Genomic DNA, 17916 nt, shown 5'->3' with positions numbered 1-17916 from the left:
TCTAACTTCCTTCTAGGAAGTGTTACATGGAAGTATTTGCTTCCTTCTGGGCTTAGTTTAAGTGGAACTGACAGAGCACAAGCCCAAGCCAAGGCCTTTGTCTCATAGCCCAAAAGAGTTTTGATCCCATTTTTCTAAAGGGCCCTGGAAAACCTCAAATTGAAAGCTCCTTGGATTCCCCATATTTGATCTAGCATTCTCTTGATTCTCTTGAGGTCCGTAAGTTTTCATTATCACCATGCCTAAACTTCTGTTATACTTCCAACCGATGATGTTATCAAATTTATATTCTCCAGGCTACTGGCCACTCCCACCAAGATACTCCCTAGATTTGATCTTTAATCACCCCAGCGTACTGGTCACTCTCATTAAGATTCCCCCTAGATTTGATTTTTTAGTGGTCATTCTGATCAAGATCATACCTCTGATATTCCAGGCTGACCATCCATATTAATACAGTCACTGGAACCCCCAGACTATTTTGTGATATCTGAATTCTATCCTCAGCCTTTTTAATTTATTTATTTACTGATTTATTCATTCATTCTTTCTTTCTTTGTTTTTTGTTAGTTTCCCTCTTTCTTTCTTTCTTCCTTCCTTTCTTTCTTTTTTTCTACCTTTCTTCCTTTCTTCCTTTCTTCCTTTCTTCCTTCCTTCCTTCCTTCCTTCCTTCCTTCCTTCCTTCCTTCCTTCCTTCCTTCCTTCCTTTCTTTCTTTCTTTCTTTCTTTCTTTCTTTCTTTCTTTCTTTCTTTCTTTCTTTCTTTCTTTCTTTCTTTCTTTCTTTCTTTCTATTTTTTAACATTTACTTCCACAAGATTTTGAGTTCCAAATTTTCTTCCCATCTCTCCATTCCACACAATCTTGCATATATATGGAAATATATAACACCTTGCATTCTGATTACCCCTTCCCCCAATCTACCCTCCCTCCTATCACAACTCTCCTTTAGCTTATCCCCATCTTCTCTCTATTCTTGTAGGCCAAGACAGGTTTCTATAACCCTTTACCTGTATTTCTTATTTCTCAGTTGCATACAAAAACAATTCTCTGTGTTAGTTCCTAAAACTTTGAGTTCCAGCTTCTCTCCCTTCCTCCCTCCCCTCTGAGAAAGAAAGCAATTCAATATAGGCTCTACATATGTAGTTATGCAAAAGACTTCCATAATAGTCATGTTGTGAAAGACTAACTATGTTTGCCTCCATCCTATCCTGTCTCCCATTTATTCTATTCTTTCTTTTGACCTTGTCTCTCCCCAAAAGTGTTTACTTTTAATTCCTTCCTCCTCTAATTTGCCCTCCTCTCTATCATCTTCCACCAACCCTCTTATCCCCTTCTCCCCTAATTTCCTGTACTGTAAGATAGGTTTTCAAACCAAATTGAGTGTGCTTATTACTCCTGACTTAAGACAAATGTGACCAGAGTAAGCTTCACTTTTTCCCTCTTACCTCTTCCCATTTCCCTTCCACTGGCAAAGCTTTTTCTTGTCTCTTTTATGAGAAATAATTTGCCCCATTGCATTTCTTCCTTTATCCTCTCAATATATTCCTCTTTGAACCCTTAATTTTATTTTTTTAGATATCATCACTTCCTATTCAACTCACCCTGCATCCTCTGTCTATATATATATATATATATATATATATATATATATGTATATGTACATATGTATGTATGTATGTATGTATATAATCCCTCCAACTCCCCAAATGCTGAGAAAAGTTTCAAGAGTTACAAATATTATCTTTCCAGGTAGGAATGTCAACAGCTCAAAATTAGTAAGTCCCTTATGATTTATCTTTCCTTTTTACCTTTTCAGTCTTCTCTGGATTCTTGGGTTTGAAAATCAAATTTTTTATTCAGCTCTGGGCTTTTAATCAAGAATGTTTTAAAGTCCTCTATTGATTTCTGATTCCAGGAGCCAAGATGGCAGAGTGATCGGTAATTGCTGTCTCCCTCACCTTGTTGACCTTGACGAGCCCAGAGAATATCTCCTCAGGAAAAACCCTGAAACAGTGGGAGCAGCTGAAAGGGCAAACAGGTGCAGACTGTAAGGCTAGAAAGATTACTAAGAAGGGTTCCTCTTGCTGTGGCTGAGGTGAGCAGTGCAGGATGAGAGTTGTCCCAGACAATCCCACCTCAACAACCTGGAAGAAGATCCTGAACCCCAGGGAGGTGAAACAAGAAACTGCCAATACCATGACCCCAGGTATGCCTCTTGCTTATGCTTGCTTATGCTCTAGATCAGCAGAGAAGACTCCAGCATCTGGACTACCCCTCCTCCACACTTATCGACCTAGATCCAGGGCAACAGAGGGGAAAACATAAAAAGACTTCACTTGGCCCCTGCTTTCAAACACCAGTCAGATCAGCAGCAGGTAAGCTGCAGCATTATTAGTTTCAAGCTAAAAGAACCAGAGGCTACAACACACAAAGTCTCAAGTTTTAGGAACAAGAACTGTGGAACAGAGCTCCTTGTGCCACAGACAGAGATCTACTTTAAAAGCCAGGAAAAGGATTATTATCATGAGTAAAAAAGCAAAGCAGAAAAGAAATAACCATAGAATCTTTCTATGGGGACAAGGACTAAAACATAAATACCAAAGAGTTCAGTATTGAGATTGTACTCCCATCTGAAACTTCAGAAGGGAATATGAACTAGTCTGAAGAACAAAGAACCTTCTTGGAAGAGCTAAGAAAGAATTTTAAAAGCCAAGTTAGAGAAATAGAAGAAAAACTGACAAATGATTTTAAAAATATGAAAAAAAAAATTCACTGAAGGGAACAGCTCCTTAAAAAGGAGAACTCGGCAAATGGAAAAGGAAATACAAAAGGTAACTGGTGAAAATAACTCCCTAAAAGAAACAATTGGACAGATGGAAATGGAGATGCAAAAGGTACCTGAAGAAAACAACTTGATTAAAAAAAAAAGAATTGGGCAAGTAGAAGCTAATGAATCTATGAGACATCAAGAATAAGTCAAACAGAATCTGAAGAAGGAGAAGATAGAATAAAATGTAAAATATCTAATTGGAGAAACAACTGACCTAGAAAATAGATACAGGAGTGAAAATCTAAGGATTATTGGTCTATTAGAAAGCCATGATAAGAAAAAGAGCCTGGACAATATCATCCAAGAAATCATCAAGGAAAATTGCCCAGAAGTCCTAGGCTGAGAGGGAAAAATAATCATCTAAAGAAACCACTATTCACCTCCTGCACTGTTCACCTCCTGCAAGGGACCTCAAATTAAAAACACCAAGGAATATTGTTGCCAAATTAGAGAGCTATCAAGTGAAGGAGAAAATATTTCAGGAAGCCAGAAAGAAATAATTCAGATATCGAGGGCCTACAGTGAAGATCACACAAGACCTTGCAGCTTCTACATTAAAAGACCAAAGGAATTGGAATATGATACTGTGTAAGGAAAAGGAACTGAGACTACAACCAAGGATTAATTATACAGAAAAGCTGAGCATAATATTTCAGGCAAGAAAATGGATATTCAGTGAAATAAGGAATTTCCAGATCTTCCTGATGAAAAGGCCAAAACTCAATAGAAAATCTGATCTTTAAACACAGGTCTCAAGAGAGGCATAAAAAGGTAAACAGGGAAAAAAAAAAAACTTGCAACAAAATAAGAGTAAACTTTTTATATCCCTGTAAGGGAAGATGATACTAGTTCATCTTGAGAATTTTATATTTGATATTAAATGTAATAGGGATATAGAGAGATAGAGGAAATGGGTATAAATTAAATGATGTGATGAAGACAATTGTGATTTAAGGGTGCGAAGGGACTGTAATGAGAGATATGAAAAGGAGAAGTCAGTAAAAAAATTAAATTTTATCACATGAAGAGGCACAAAAATATATTATAGTAGAGGGAAAGAGGGAAGGGAGATGGGTATTGTTTGAGAAGTACTCTCATCTGACTGGATTCAAGGAGGTACAGCAAACTCAGTTAAGTGTAGAAAAAAATTAGCTCTCTAGGCAGTATTAGGGGAAGAGGGAAAGAAAAGGGAGGGGAGGCTAAAAGGGAGGGAAGAAGTAGTAAGGGAAAAGGGAATTAAAAGGGAGGGGGGCTGAAAGAAGGCAGGGAAGACTGAGGGAGGCAGTGGTTAAATATTAAAACTCTAGGGTGGAGGGGAAGGGAGAACTAAAAGAATACACAAGATGAGAGGGGATGGATGGAAAGACACAGATAGTAATCACAACTGTGAATACGAATGGGATGAACTCTCCCATGAAGAAGAGATGGATGCAGAATGGATTAAAAACTGTAATCCAAAAATATGTTGTTTACAAGAAACACATTTGAAATAGGAGCACACATACAGGATAAAGGTAAAAGATTGGAGTAGAATATTTTTTGCTTCAGCTGATGTAAAAAATGCAGAGATAGCAATCCTTATCTCCTACAAAACAAAAGCATAAATAGAACTAATCAAAAGAAATAAGGAAGGAAACTATATCCTGTTAAAAGGCACTACAAACAACACAGTAGATTTCATTACTAAGTATGTATGGTCCAAGTGGTATAACATCCAAATTGTTAGAGTAGAATTAAGGGAGTTACGGGAATAAACACACAGTAAAACTATACTAGTGGGAGACCTCAACCTCCCACTCTCTGAACTTGATAAATCTAACCTCAAAATAAACAAGAAGAAGTTAAGGAGGTGAATAGAACTCTGAATAAGGCATATATGATAGATCTCTGGAGAAAACTGAATGGGAATAGAAAGGAATATAATTTTTTTCTCAGTAGTTCATAGCATACATACAAAAATTGACCATGTATTAGACCATAAAAACCTCACAATTCAGGGAAGAAAGGCAGAGATATTCAATGCATTCTTCTCAGATCATAATGCAATAAAACTTACATGTAATCAAAGGCCATGGAAATATAAATCAAAAACTAAGTGGAAACTAAGCAATCTAATCCCAAAGAATGAGTGGATTAAACAACAAATCATAGAAACAATCACCAATTTCATTCAAGAGAATTACAAAAATGAGAAAACCTACAAAATTTTATGGGACACCACAAAAGCAGTTCTTAGGGGAAGTTTTATATCCTTGAATACCTTCATGAAAAAACAGAGAAAGAGGAGATCAATGGATTGGGCATGCAGCTAAAAAAGCTTTTAAAAGAGCGAATTGAAAATCCCCAATTAAATACCATTTTAGAAATATTAAAAACCAAAGGAGACATTGATAAAATTGAAATTAAGAAAACTATTAAACTAAAACATAAAATTAGGAGTTCGTTTTATGAAGAAAAACAATAAAATTGATAAACATTTAGTTAATTTAGTTTAAACAAAGAAAGAAGAAAACAAAATTACCAATATCAGAAAGGAAAAGGGTGAACTCACCTCCAGTGAGGAGAAAATTAAAACAATAATAAGAAATCACTTTACCCAACTGTATGTCCATAAATTCAACAATCAAAATAAGATGCATGATTATTTTAAAAGATACAAATTACCCAGATTAAGAGAAGAGGAAGTTGAATACTTAAGTAACTCCATGTCACAAACAGAAATTGAACTAGCCATCAAGGAACTCTCTAGGAAAAAATCTCCAGGGCCAGATGGATTCACAATTGAATTCTATCAAACATTTAATGAACAGTTAATTCCAATACTATATATACTATTTGGGAAAATTGGGGAAGAAGGAGTCTTCCCAAATTCTTTTTATGATACAAATATGGTTTTGATGGCTAAACCAGGAAGAGACAAAACAGAGAAAGAAAATTATAGACCAATTTCTCTAATGAATATATGTGCAAAAATTTTAAATAAGATTTTAACAAAAAGAATACAGCAACTTATCAGGACAATTATGACCAGGTAGGATTTATACCAGGAATGCAGGGTTGGTTAAATATTAGGAAAACTATTAACTTTATTGATCTTATCAACAATAAAACTCAAAGAAACCAAATGATTATCTCAGTAGATGCAGAAAAAAAACTTTTGTCAAAGCAGAACACCCATTCCTTTTGAAAACTCTGGAGAACATAGAAATAAATGGAACTTTCCATAAAATAGCAGTATCCACATAAAACCTTTAGTAAGCATTATATGCAATGGGGATAAGCTAGACACATTTCCAATAAGATAAGGGGTGAAACAAGCATAGTCATTATTACCACTATTACTGCTATAGCAATAAGAGAAGAAAAAGAAACTGAAGAAGTTAGAATATGCAAAGAAGAAACTAAGGTGTCATCCTTTACAGATGATATGATGATATAATTAGAGAATCGCAGAGAATCGAGTAAAAAACTACTTGAAATAATAAACAACTTTGGCAAAGTTGCAGATATCAAAATAAACGCATAGTAATCTTCTGCATTATTATATATTACTAACGAAGACCAACAGCAAGATATAGAAAGGGAAATCCCATTTAAAGCTATGGTAGACACTTTATAATACTTAGGAGTATGCTTGCCAAAATAAACCCAGGGCCTATATGAACACAATTACAAGAAACTTTTCACACAAATAGTGTTAGATCTAAGTAAGTGAAAAAATATCAGTTCCTCAGGGTTGGCTGAGCCAATATAATAAAAATGAAAATTCTACCTAAATTAATTTACTTATTTGGTGCCATACCAATCAAACTACCAGGTAATTATTTTGTAGAGCTAGAAAATATAATATCAAAATTCATTTGGAAGAACAAATGGTCCAGAATATCAAGAGAACTAATGAAAAGAAATGCAAGGGAAGGTGGCCTAGCCAGATCTCAAATTGTATTATAAAGCAGCAATTATCAAAACGATTTGGTACTAAGAAACAGAAGGGTAGACCAGTGGAATATGTTAAGTACCCAATACACAGTAGTCAATGAATATAGCAATCTACTGTTTGATAAAGGCAAATTCCTGAGCTTCTGGGATAAGAACTCACTCAGAGGAACGCATTAAAGACATCCATAGTCATATGAAAAAATGCTCTAAATCACTACTGATTAGAGAGATGCAAATCAAAACAACTTTGATATACCACACCATAACTGTCATATTGAGTAACATGACAAAACATGAGGATGATAAATTTTGGAGACGATGTGGGAGAGTTGGAACACTAAATCATAGTTGGTGGAATTGTGAGCTGATCAAACCACTCTGGAGAGTCATTTGGAGCTATGCCTAAAGGGCTACAAAATTATGCATACCCTTTGTCCCAGCAATACTGCTTCTGCTGCTGTATCCCCAAGAGATCATAAAAATGGGAAAGAGTCCCACATGTACAAAAATATTTATAGCAGGACTCTTTGTGGTCATCAAAAACTGAAAATCTAGGGAATGCCCATTAATTGGGGAATATTTGAATATATTGTGGTATAAGAATGAAATGGAATACTATTGCACTACAAGAAATGATGAAAAGGAAGACTTCAGAGAGGCTGGAAAGACTTATATTAACTGATACTGAGTGAAAGGAGCAGAACCATGAGAACTTTGTACACATCAACAACCACAGTGTGCAAGGATATTTTCTGGAAGACTTAACTTCATTGCAGTGCAAGGACTTAAAAAATTCCCAGTGGTCTCTTAAAACAAAATGCCTTCCAATTCCAGAGAAAGATCTATGGAATTCGATTACAGAATGTAGCAGATCATTTTCCTTTCTATTACGTTTTGGTTTGTTTTATGATTTCTCCCATTCATTTTATTTCTTCTATGCAATATGACTGAAAATGCATTTGACAGGAATATACGTGCACAACCTATAAAATTGCAAGCCATCTCAGAGAGGAAGGGGGAAGAAAGGGGGAAAGAAGGAGAGGGAGGAGAAAAATCTAAGTTATATGGAAGTGATCGTAGAATACTGAAAATAAATAAGATAAAATGGGGAAAAAAAAGAAACTCCTCTATTTAATTTAATTCCCCTGAAGTATTGTACTCATTTTTGCTGTTTAGGTGATTCTTGGCTTTAATTCTAGTTCCCTTGACTTCTGGAATATCATATTCCAATCCCTTTGATTCCTTCAAATAGAAGCTGCTAGATCTTGTGTTATCCTGATTGTAATTCCACAATACTCAAATTGTTTCTGCCTGGCTGCTTGCAATATTTTCTCCTTTACCTGGGAACTCTGGAATTTGGCTGCAATATTCCTAGGAGTTTTTTTCCATATGTCTTTCAGGAGGTGATCACTATATTCTTTCCATATTTATTTTTTCCCTCTGGTTCTAGAATATCAAGGCAGTTTTCCTTGAAAAGATGATGCTTAGGATCTTTTTTTGATCATGGCTTTGAGTTAGTCCCATAACCTTTAAATTGGCTCTCCTGGATCTATTTTCCATGTCAGTTGTTTTTCCAAGGAGATATTTCACATTGTCTTCTATTTTTTCATTCTTTTTGGTTTTGTTTTGTAATTTCTTGATGTTTCATAAAGTTATTAGCTTTCATCTGCTCCATTCTAATTTTTAAAGAACTATTTTCTTCAGTAAGCTTTTGAACCTCCTTTTCCATTTGGCTAATTCTACTTTTTAAAGCATTCTTTTCTTCATTGTGTTTTTTTTTTTTTACTTCTTTTGCCATTTGGGTTAGTCTATTTTTAAAGGTGTTATTTTCTTCAGTACTTTTTGCTTCTCCTTTAGCAAGCTATTGACTTGCTCTTCATGATTTCCTTGCATTGATCTCCTTTCTCTTCCCAATTTTTCCTCCACCTCTCTTACTTGATTTTCAAAAGTCTTTTTGAGCTCCTCCATGGTCTGAGATCCTTACATATTTATTTTGGAGGTTTTGGATGCAGAAGCCTTGACTTTTGTGTCTTCCTCTGATGGTATGCATTGTTCTTCATCATCTGAAAAGATGAAAGAAAATACCTGTTCACCAAGAAAGTAACTTTCTATAGTTTTATTTATTTTTTCCCTTTTTGTGGCATTTTTCCAGCCAGTTACTTGATTTTTGAGTTTTTTTTCAAGTGGAGAGTAAACCCTAGGGACCTGCAAATTTTCACTTCCTCCAAGGTGCCACAGTCAAGGCAGGGGAGCTCACTCCTCTCCTGGCCTCCACTCTGGACTGTGAACAACCACAAGGTTTTTTGCCCAGGATCTGTGAGTAGAATTCCCTCTCCAAAACCTCTACCAGCTCCACCATGCCAGCACTCCTCCTCATTCCAGGGTCACCATTCAAGACTGAGACCCAGATCAGCTCTTCAGTTCTCCCAGCATTTTTAGTCCTAAGGCTCCAAAAATGGACGCTGTGCTGCAGTGACTTCCACTGCCCTGGGGCGGGGCTAGGGCTGTACCCTGCTCCCTTCTCACCCAGGTGAAAGTATTTTCTCACTGACCTTTGAAGCTGTCTTTGGAGATTGTTGACTGAGGAATATGGGAATGGTAGCTGCTAATCATGATTCTGTGCCCTGCAGCCTGCTCCAGTCCTGTCCAGGCTGCACTGTGCAGCCAAGGCTGAGCTATGCTCTGCTCTAAGCCCAGTGCGATAATCCCTTCCTGTCAGCCTTCCAGGATGCCTTTAACTGGAAATCTCTTTAACTCTGTGTTTTGTGGCTTCTGCTAGTCTAGAATTTGTTTAGAGTCATTTTTAACAGGTATTTTATGGGCTATGGGGGGAGAGCTTCTACAGCTTCATCCTTCTACTCTGCCATCTTGACTCTGGCCCCCTTCCCTCGGTCTTTCTGTACATAAGATACTTATTATCTCCATGAAAGCATGCAGATTCAATCTACCTCAGATTCAATCTAGTTCAGACTCAATCTAGCTCAGGCTGTATCTTGTCTGCCTGTTAATAGAAGCATTACAAATGCTTCAGCTCCTTAAGAGTCAACCCAGTATGGTGAATCTTAAAAAAAAACAAAACAAAACAAAACAAAAACTTTGATTGACAGAAGGTTTGAGTTGAATTCATTTCAGTAGAACCCAGTATCTTAGTATTTTGGGGACCCTAGCACCCAGAACCTCAACATAACCTATAAAAGGAAGCTTCTACATATTTCTATTGTTTTTAGTGTTAAATTTCCCCTGAAGTCATTTATGATTTATCTTTTTTTTCCATACTAGAACATCTTGGTGGTAGGAGCTATTTTATATTTTTCTCGTATTTACAGTGTTTAGCACAGAGTTTGGCACTCAGGAGACCCAATAAATTTTGATTGTCTTGTTGAAAGATAAGCATCAAAATGTCCTCATTCTCATACTTTCCCTGAAGATGGAGTTGGAAAAATCATCCAAAAAGCAAACATTTTCAAATTAGTCATGCTATACTATATGTAAAGCAATGATAATAAAAATTTTACTTATATTCATTAAGGACTAAGACATATGATTAATATCAGTCATTTGTCAACCCCTTACTGGCTATAAAAGCCCTGGAATTTGTCAGCATAATAGGAAAGACAAGTTCCGGTTATTACTCAAAACAGAGAGGGATATTCTCTGGTTAATGGTTGGAAGTTTAAACCCTAGCCCATTGCTATAAAGTTGTGCTCCTAACTGGAAGCATAAGCATAAGTCATTGTATAACATACTTCTGAGTGTAAAATTATGATTTTGGGTAATAGTTCATAAACCTTCCCTATAGACATCAGTCTTACACTAAGGGGACTTTTTGTTACTCATTTTATATATTGCCTCTAGTTTTTCTAACTATGGTGTGTATTCTTAACATCTAGCTCTCCTCTTTTAATGAGAAATAAATTGAATTTTAAAAATCTATATATTTGAAATAGATATAATTCAAATAAAATTCGATGTTAATGATAACATTAATTTATAGATTAATCCTGTTCCATCATTCATTGATTGTTTAATTTATAAACCATTTTTAGATATGAAATCACAAAAATTATTTAAAAGTTATAGATCTAAAATATATATTTCCTCATAGCTTGAAAAAGAAAGCAGAAAGGGGAACAGTGTGTGTGTGTGAGAGAGAGCAAGACAGAGATAGAGAGATAGACAGAGAGAAGAAGGAGGAGGAGGAGGAGGAGGAGAAGAAGAAGAAGAAGAAGAAGAAGAAGAAGAAGAAGAAGAAGAAGAAAACGAAGGAATCTAAACCTTGAAAGTGAATTTTGTAAAGATAGATGTTGATTGCTTTCAAAAATCCAAAAACTAAGAAAGAATTTAGAAATGAAAAAAAATTAAAATTAGAAGTTTTTCTAACTTCATATAGCTTTCACAAATCTACATATCTTAGAGATTCTATTCCTTCTATCCTCTTCTGGCTCTATCTAGAAATATATTCAGTTCTCTGTCATTATTATTAGCTTCTTCAGTTTTTTTTTTTTCAGTACATACAAAATTAGGAGATCAAAAGTCTGAGCCTTAAATAAATACTGAACAAATCAGCTACCCCTGAAAGAGTGACCTGACATCAAAAAGGCTTTAAAGAAAAACAGTTAGGAAACAATGTGTTGAGATGGAGGACTGAATCCGAATCATTATTTTATTTCCAGGAAAATAATGTCAAAAAACACAAAGGTTATATTTGATTAATTGCCCTCACTAGCATATTGCACAGTATCTCCTTGACGTTTCCTCATGAGCTCAGAATGTAAGAATTTAGGGCAAGAGTTGGACATAATTGTACATTCTGGACAGTGCCTAGTACCTTACAGCACTCCAATATGAATAATGGAAAGAGCAAGACAATGTTAAGGTCATTACCTTCTTTTTTTAAAAAAAACACATTTGACAAAGCTTTGCAGGAAGTTAAGAATCCATCTTGTTCACTAAGGCCTCCAGGGAATATGAATGGATCCTGCCCCTCTCCTCCCAACAACACCTCTAATCTGATTGATTAAACATGTATTATCTACCTATTGTCTTCTTATTACTATGTCAGGTGCTGTGGGATGTGTGCTTGTGTGTGTGTGACCATAAAGTTAAAACAAATCCCCTGATTTCATTGGAATAAATTATTTTCTTTCACCTTATCTTTGGTCTGTACCTGTGATTTCATTAGTGTACCAAAGTTCCTGGTTTGGATGATTTGACTATAGTCACCCAGCTAGTATATGTCAGAGGTACATCCAAGATATTTTCTCTCTTTTTTTTTGACACCAGGGTTTTCTTGACTTCTATCTTGACTGATATTTTTAGTGTTTTCCATTTGTGGGCAAATCATGGGTGTGGGATTAAGGAACATAGGGGTAGTATGGTCAGAATAAAATGACTGAAGCTTACTTTGAGAAAACTATAGTCTTGATAATGGAAATCATATGCCATGACAATGAAGTGTCTATAAAGTATAAAAAGTATAAATAATGATGATTTCAATAGATTGGAAAGCTATGAGACTAAGAGGAAAAGACAGATGCATTTGTTGTTTAAGGCTACAAAAGAATTCCTTTCTTCTATCTTGCTACTGGAGGGATGGTTAAAAAAAAGAGGATCAATGATTTCATTATCATGGTGGCTTGGGGTGTGAGTGTGGGAGTTCAAAGCACTGGGCCATAAATTTTGGTATAATCTCAAATTCCATCATATAACATTTCAAAACAGGACTGGAGAAATCAGTTTTTTCAAGAGTTTGACTCATCCCAAATCATTTCAACCTTGCAGTACTTAATGTAATATAATGTAACACTCATGTCAGATTCTCTTCTGTGATACATTGATCCCAGTTATCACTTTGCATGCAATTCTTCATAATTCTAAGCAAAGTGACATTGGATCCAGGGAAAAACCCATTCAGTTATTTTTGCCCTATCTCTGGAATACAAAGGGGGATACTTCAGAATTTCCCTGATATGGTGGTAGATGAAAGTCATTCATTCATAAAGCTTAAGAGCAGTTCTAGTCTATAGTATGACCACTCTGAAATACATTGCTTGAGTTGTGGTTCTGTTTTGCTGCTACCATCATTAGAATTTTCCCAGGAAACAGCACTACCGATTTTCCCCTCTAATCCCCCAAGGAGATCCAATAAGATCTAGGTTGGAACTTGTTGCACTTATCTAATATCTCTTTTCTCCTCATCTTTGAGCAGTCTGTTTCCCACCATTAGCAATTGTCACAGGTCTAGAAATCTGAAAAATGCCCTATCCCCATTCATTCAATTGCTTCTGTATCCCAGCTGTTATGGACAATTGCAGGATGGAGGTGGGTGAGGTTATTTAAATTACCCAGAGATGTCTCCAACAAAATACCAAATAAAAAAGTCAAGCATTGTTAGGCTTTACTGTCTGCTAAACGAATGGACAGCTGGAAGGGAAAGATCAATACTTCCTGTGGTAAGTATTCTATTTCATTGTACATCCCAAGCATGTGCATTCAGAGCCTGCAATACTGAATACTTTATCCCCTGTTAACTCTTATAGCTGTTCTTAGTATCCTAGAGTCACATGAGAGGACTGTAGAGGAGCCAAGGGCATATGTTTCTTCCAGCTGCACTGCTAAATGCTAAGTATTGTAATATCATGGACAGGAACACAGCCCTATTTAAAGTTGGCAGCCCAAATTTAAGAACATATAAAAGAAAAGTCAATATATAAATAACTTTTTTTACTTACCATCTTCCCTTGATTTTCACTGTTTAAGAACTGGTAATGTTACTAACAGAAACAATGCTTTTTTAGTAATTTGATGAAGTAACCAGCTTCAACATCTTTCATCCATGTGACACTATTTACAAAGAAGGAAATGGGAAGCAGAAAAGTACAAGAAATTTTTTAAAATTTTAATATTGTGTATTAAGAAATAACATTAGAATCTGTGACCAGGAAGATAAATGGATTGGTCACTTTCCGGAAACTTCTTGAAGCTTCTGCTCTTCCCCCCAGTAAGAAAAATGAATTATGTGCCACATGCACAGCAATTAAAGTTACTTTAATGACTCTACCTGAATAACCCCAAAATTCATCTTTCCTAAGATCCTTTAAAGTTGAATTTCTCATCTACAGTCAAGAATAATGTACCATATGGATAAATAGATAGTGATTTGTGAAAATAGACACCAAAACTTGAAAAAAGAAGTAAAAGAAATTTATTTGGTGATTCGGCAAAGGAGAGGAGAGCAAGCCAGAAAGAAGAGTAGTGTTCTCTCCCTCTCCCTCTCCCTCTCCCTCTTCATTCCCTCCCCCCCCCCGTCTCTCTCATTTCTGAAAAATGTACATTATATAGGATTTTGAAAAAGTTTTCTGCACACAAGTTACAAATGAAACACATGAAGCAAACCCAAAACACAAGCTTGGATACATCTTAAATGAGTCCTGAGTGTGGTAACCCAAAGTAAGAATGCTTTGTTCACATCTAGGACCTGAAGGAACCCAAAATGCTCTGTAACCATCTATAGCATTCCTAAGGAGTTAACTGAGTAAGGAAATATTCTGGGTGCAGACAACTTTTAATCACATGAAGTTAGATTTAAATAGTATAATATTTTCCCCAAACAATATAAGGATTTTAATATATTTATATATGTGTGTATATATATGTATATATATGCACACATACATACCTGTTTATGTTATATATAGACACACTTGTGTATATATTTATGTTATATATGTATATTCATGTATATGTGAACACATGTATATGTTATATGTATGTAAATATATTTCTGTGTAATGTTTACATAATTTATATCGTATTTTTCCCCATGCCCACAAGATTATAACATCTGTGCCAAGAGGGACCATCTTTTGCTTTTCTTTGTATCCTTAACACCAAAATGTTAGGTAAATATTAAGTGCTTAATAAGTTCTAGGTAATTGACTGACTACTTTCAGCTTGTTAGACCACGCAGCCTAAGTGATTTACTTTGAATAAATTCTCAGTCCAAAAGAAGTATCTCTCTAAACGGCAACAATAAGAACAATAACAAAAATCTTACCCTTAATAGTCTTAGGAAAGGTAACAAAAATGAGCCAATATAGTATTGGAAGTTATGAAATGAAATCATTAAAAAAATGCTCTCTTCATTTTAAAAGTGTCATTTATATACTTTTTTAATCAGAAGAAAATTATGTTTCCACTGTCTCCTATCCTTCATTCAGTTTAGGGTAATTTTATTCATAGAGATTGCCCATAAAATAGTTTCAAAGATTTTAAATAGCATATTTAAGAAATAGGATATTTTATGTATTTGAAACTTAAAACTTATATTATAGAAATATATCTAAATACTTGACTCAGAAAAAAATCAGCAGAACCAGAATTTTATGATGCTATCATAGTTACATATGTATACATATATGTATGTATGTATGTATATGTGTGTATATGTGTGTTTAAAAGAGACAACTGAAAGGAGATTTTTAAGAAAATGTTTTCTCCATTTGTTTTTTATTATAATAATATTACCTATTTATATACTCTTTCAAAGTTTTCAATGTGCTTTACATATATTATCCCACTTGTTCTTTATAACAGCTCTAATCATTGGTCTCAGTTTCACCACATTAGAGCAACATGGAATATTCTTATATGGGTATGCCATCAAGCCCTTTCCATTTTTGGTAGGGTAAAGACTCAGATCAAGGGTGTTCTAGTTATATCTGAAAAACCTTATCATCAAAAACTTTAGTTCATACAGAAGATTCATTCAAGTTAACACTACTAAATATAGTCCCAAACCTCATGATATCCCAAGGAAACGATAGGTATATAGGGTAGACACTGTTACTTTACAATTTTCCAGGATGCTTTCCAAGAGTTTAGAATGATAGGAAGACACAGAATAGCCTACTTAGTAAGGAAGTTCCCATAAATGTACAGTGATTCATGAGGGTCTGAATTATATTCTCAAATAAGATGATTAAATCAAAGTTAGCAAATTGAAGAGATCACTTGGTTCTGCAAGCACACACACACACACACACACACACACACACACACACTCCAACAACAACAATAGCAACCTGTGGAAACATCTTTCTCTCCTCCCCAAGTTATCTATCATGCATTGTTCACACACATCCATAATGGTAGTGGACATGTAACCTCTGGAAGCAATCCTCATTATTCTGTATGAAGGTTGAAAGACTTATGGAGCCCTGGCTATCTCTATGCTCAGATCTTTGAACTTTGAGGACAGCTTTTATGCCCACTACCCTCTAGTCTTCTGTACTATAAACCAAACATTTCCATTTCCTACAATCTTTCCTCATATGACTTGATATCCCAACTCACATTGGCTTACCTCCTCAGGAACAAGACCTCATCCTGGAATTTTGTACTAATGAGATCCCAGAAAATTATGGTGAAGTACATGGAAATAGTAATAACCTACATTTCTATAGTACTTTATGAGTTTGTGAGATATGCAACACATACTGTATTGTCCTCATCTTACAAATTACAAAATTTTAAATTCAGATTGGCCACAGAATTAGTTCTTATTGTAACTGGGACTTTATGTCAAACTCAAGGTCTAGTGATTTTTTTTTGGTACTACTTTTTTTTGGTCCTTTGCTCAGTCTAGAAATGTAGGAATGACTCCTGAGTATAAACCCACTTTAGTCAGAAGATTTTAATTACTTCACTTGCACCCTAAACTGATTTGCCTTTCCTTGAGCAATCTGGTAACACTCCTCCCCCTCACAAACACACCCTAAAAACTTAGAATATTAAAACTGAATTTACTGCAGACACCTGACTGGCTCTAGTTCATTGCAGCTCATAACTCTCTACCTTGAAAGGTCCACCAGCCTCATCCTCCAGGCAGCAGGGATTATATGTTTGCATCACCAGATATGACTACTATTTTTCTCACTGAAACATAATACCTCAAAATACTGGAAGAGGCAAGAGGAAGTTCTAGCTACTACACCCAGATGTTCAGAAATTGAGCGATTTCTCCACTTCCCCCTAATGTGGATATAGTCTTGTGTAGACATAATCTTGTGCACAAGTGTCAACCAATACCAAGTTGATCAGAATCAGATAAAATTTCTTTGGGAAATATTTGATAATTGAAATAAAAATACAACAAAACATAGATAAATGTTAATTCCTGGATCTCTAAGTCAATATATGGTCCTCATAGATCCTTATGTATATTTTGGTCCCTTTCACTTCAATTTGAGTTTGCCACCATTGGCCTAATGACAGAGTTGGGAAATCTGTGACTTCAGGGCCACAGTTTCCCCACTTCTGCATCTAGAATATCTAATATTTATCTTAATGTGGTACTTGGAAGGGAGTGGAACACTTTAGATGTGACTTCAGTACCACAGAGTACAATGGGACTATTATCCTTCTTGATCTGAACACTGCAGACAGTTATAGTACTCAAAAACCTTGGGGATGAGCTGTTATGGATAAGCTGAGTTTTTCAGGAAGCTGAGACTGAATCTTTTATGTAACCCTTAATTTGAAGATCTGTGATTTCATTCATGTAGATAATTTCTCCACCAAATACAGAAAACAACACATCCATGATATAAAAAGATCTGTTCCTTTCCTCCCTCCCAAACAATTTTGTATTTAATTCCATTACTTTATGCTCTTAAAATATTTATTCTCTTTATATTCATTCTATGTATACTGGTTGTCTCCTCATTAGAATGCAAGTTCCTGAGTCAAATTTATAGAAAATCCAAGGCATGTACTAGCGACATCTCTTTGGGTAAATCTGTTAAACAACTCTCTGTAGACACTGTTGTTTCTATATTTAGCCCACATTTTTTTTTTCTGCTGACCAGAAAGTTATCATGTTTTCATTTTTCATATCTCTTGCTGAAATAGTGATCTATTACAGCTACAGCATATCTTCCAGTAGCATAAGTTTTTGTTTGTTTATTTATTTGTTAGCTTTCAAGGAAATAAGGCTATTTTGAAATAGTCTCATTTTCTTGAAATCATGGTGGCTATTAGTGATCATCTCTTTTGTAAGAGTTCATAAATCATGCATTTTAATAACTCATTATAAAATTTTGATGTGAGATTACCAGTCCAGAATTCCTAGAAACTTTTTTTCTCA

The 17916-nt window shown here is 35.2% G+C and overlaps 1 long non-coding RNA gene across 3 annotated transcripts in view; it reads right to left on the bottom strand.

Moving 5' to 3' along the window:
* LOC140534403 (uncharacterized) overlaps nt 1–17916 on the bottom strand; it is a 95296-nt gene that overhangs the window by 52046 nt on the left and 25334 nt on the right. The window contains exon 2 of one of the 3 annotated variants that reach the window (XR_011977274.1): nt 8111–8833. The exons of the other annotated variants lie outside the window; for them this stretch is intronic. This is a non-coding gene — a long non-coding RNA (uncharacterized lncRNA). The remainder of the gene's footprint in view (nt 1–8110; nt 8834–17916) is intronic. 3 annotated transcript variants of the gene reach the window in all.

The sequence above is a fragment of the Notamacropus eugenii genome, chromosome 3, assembly GCF_028372415.1.
Source record: "Notamacropus eugenii isolate mMacEug1 chromosome 3, mMacEug1.pri_v2, whole genome shotgun sequence".
Taxonomy (NCBI): Eukaryota; Metazoa; Chordata; class Mammalia; order Diprotodontia; family Macropodidae; genus Notamacropus; species Notamacropus eugenii.
Note: the sequence above shows the minus strand (reverse complement) of the source record. Positions and strands in the feature narration are given on the sequence as shown.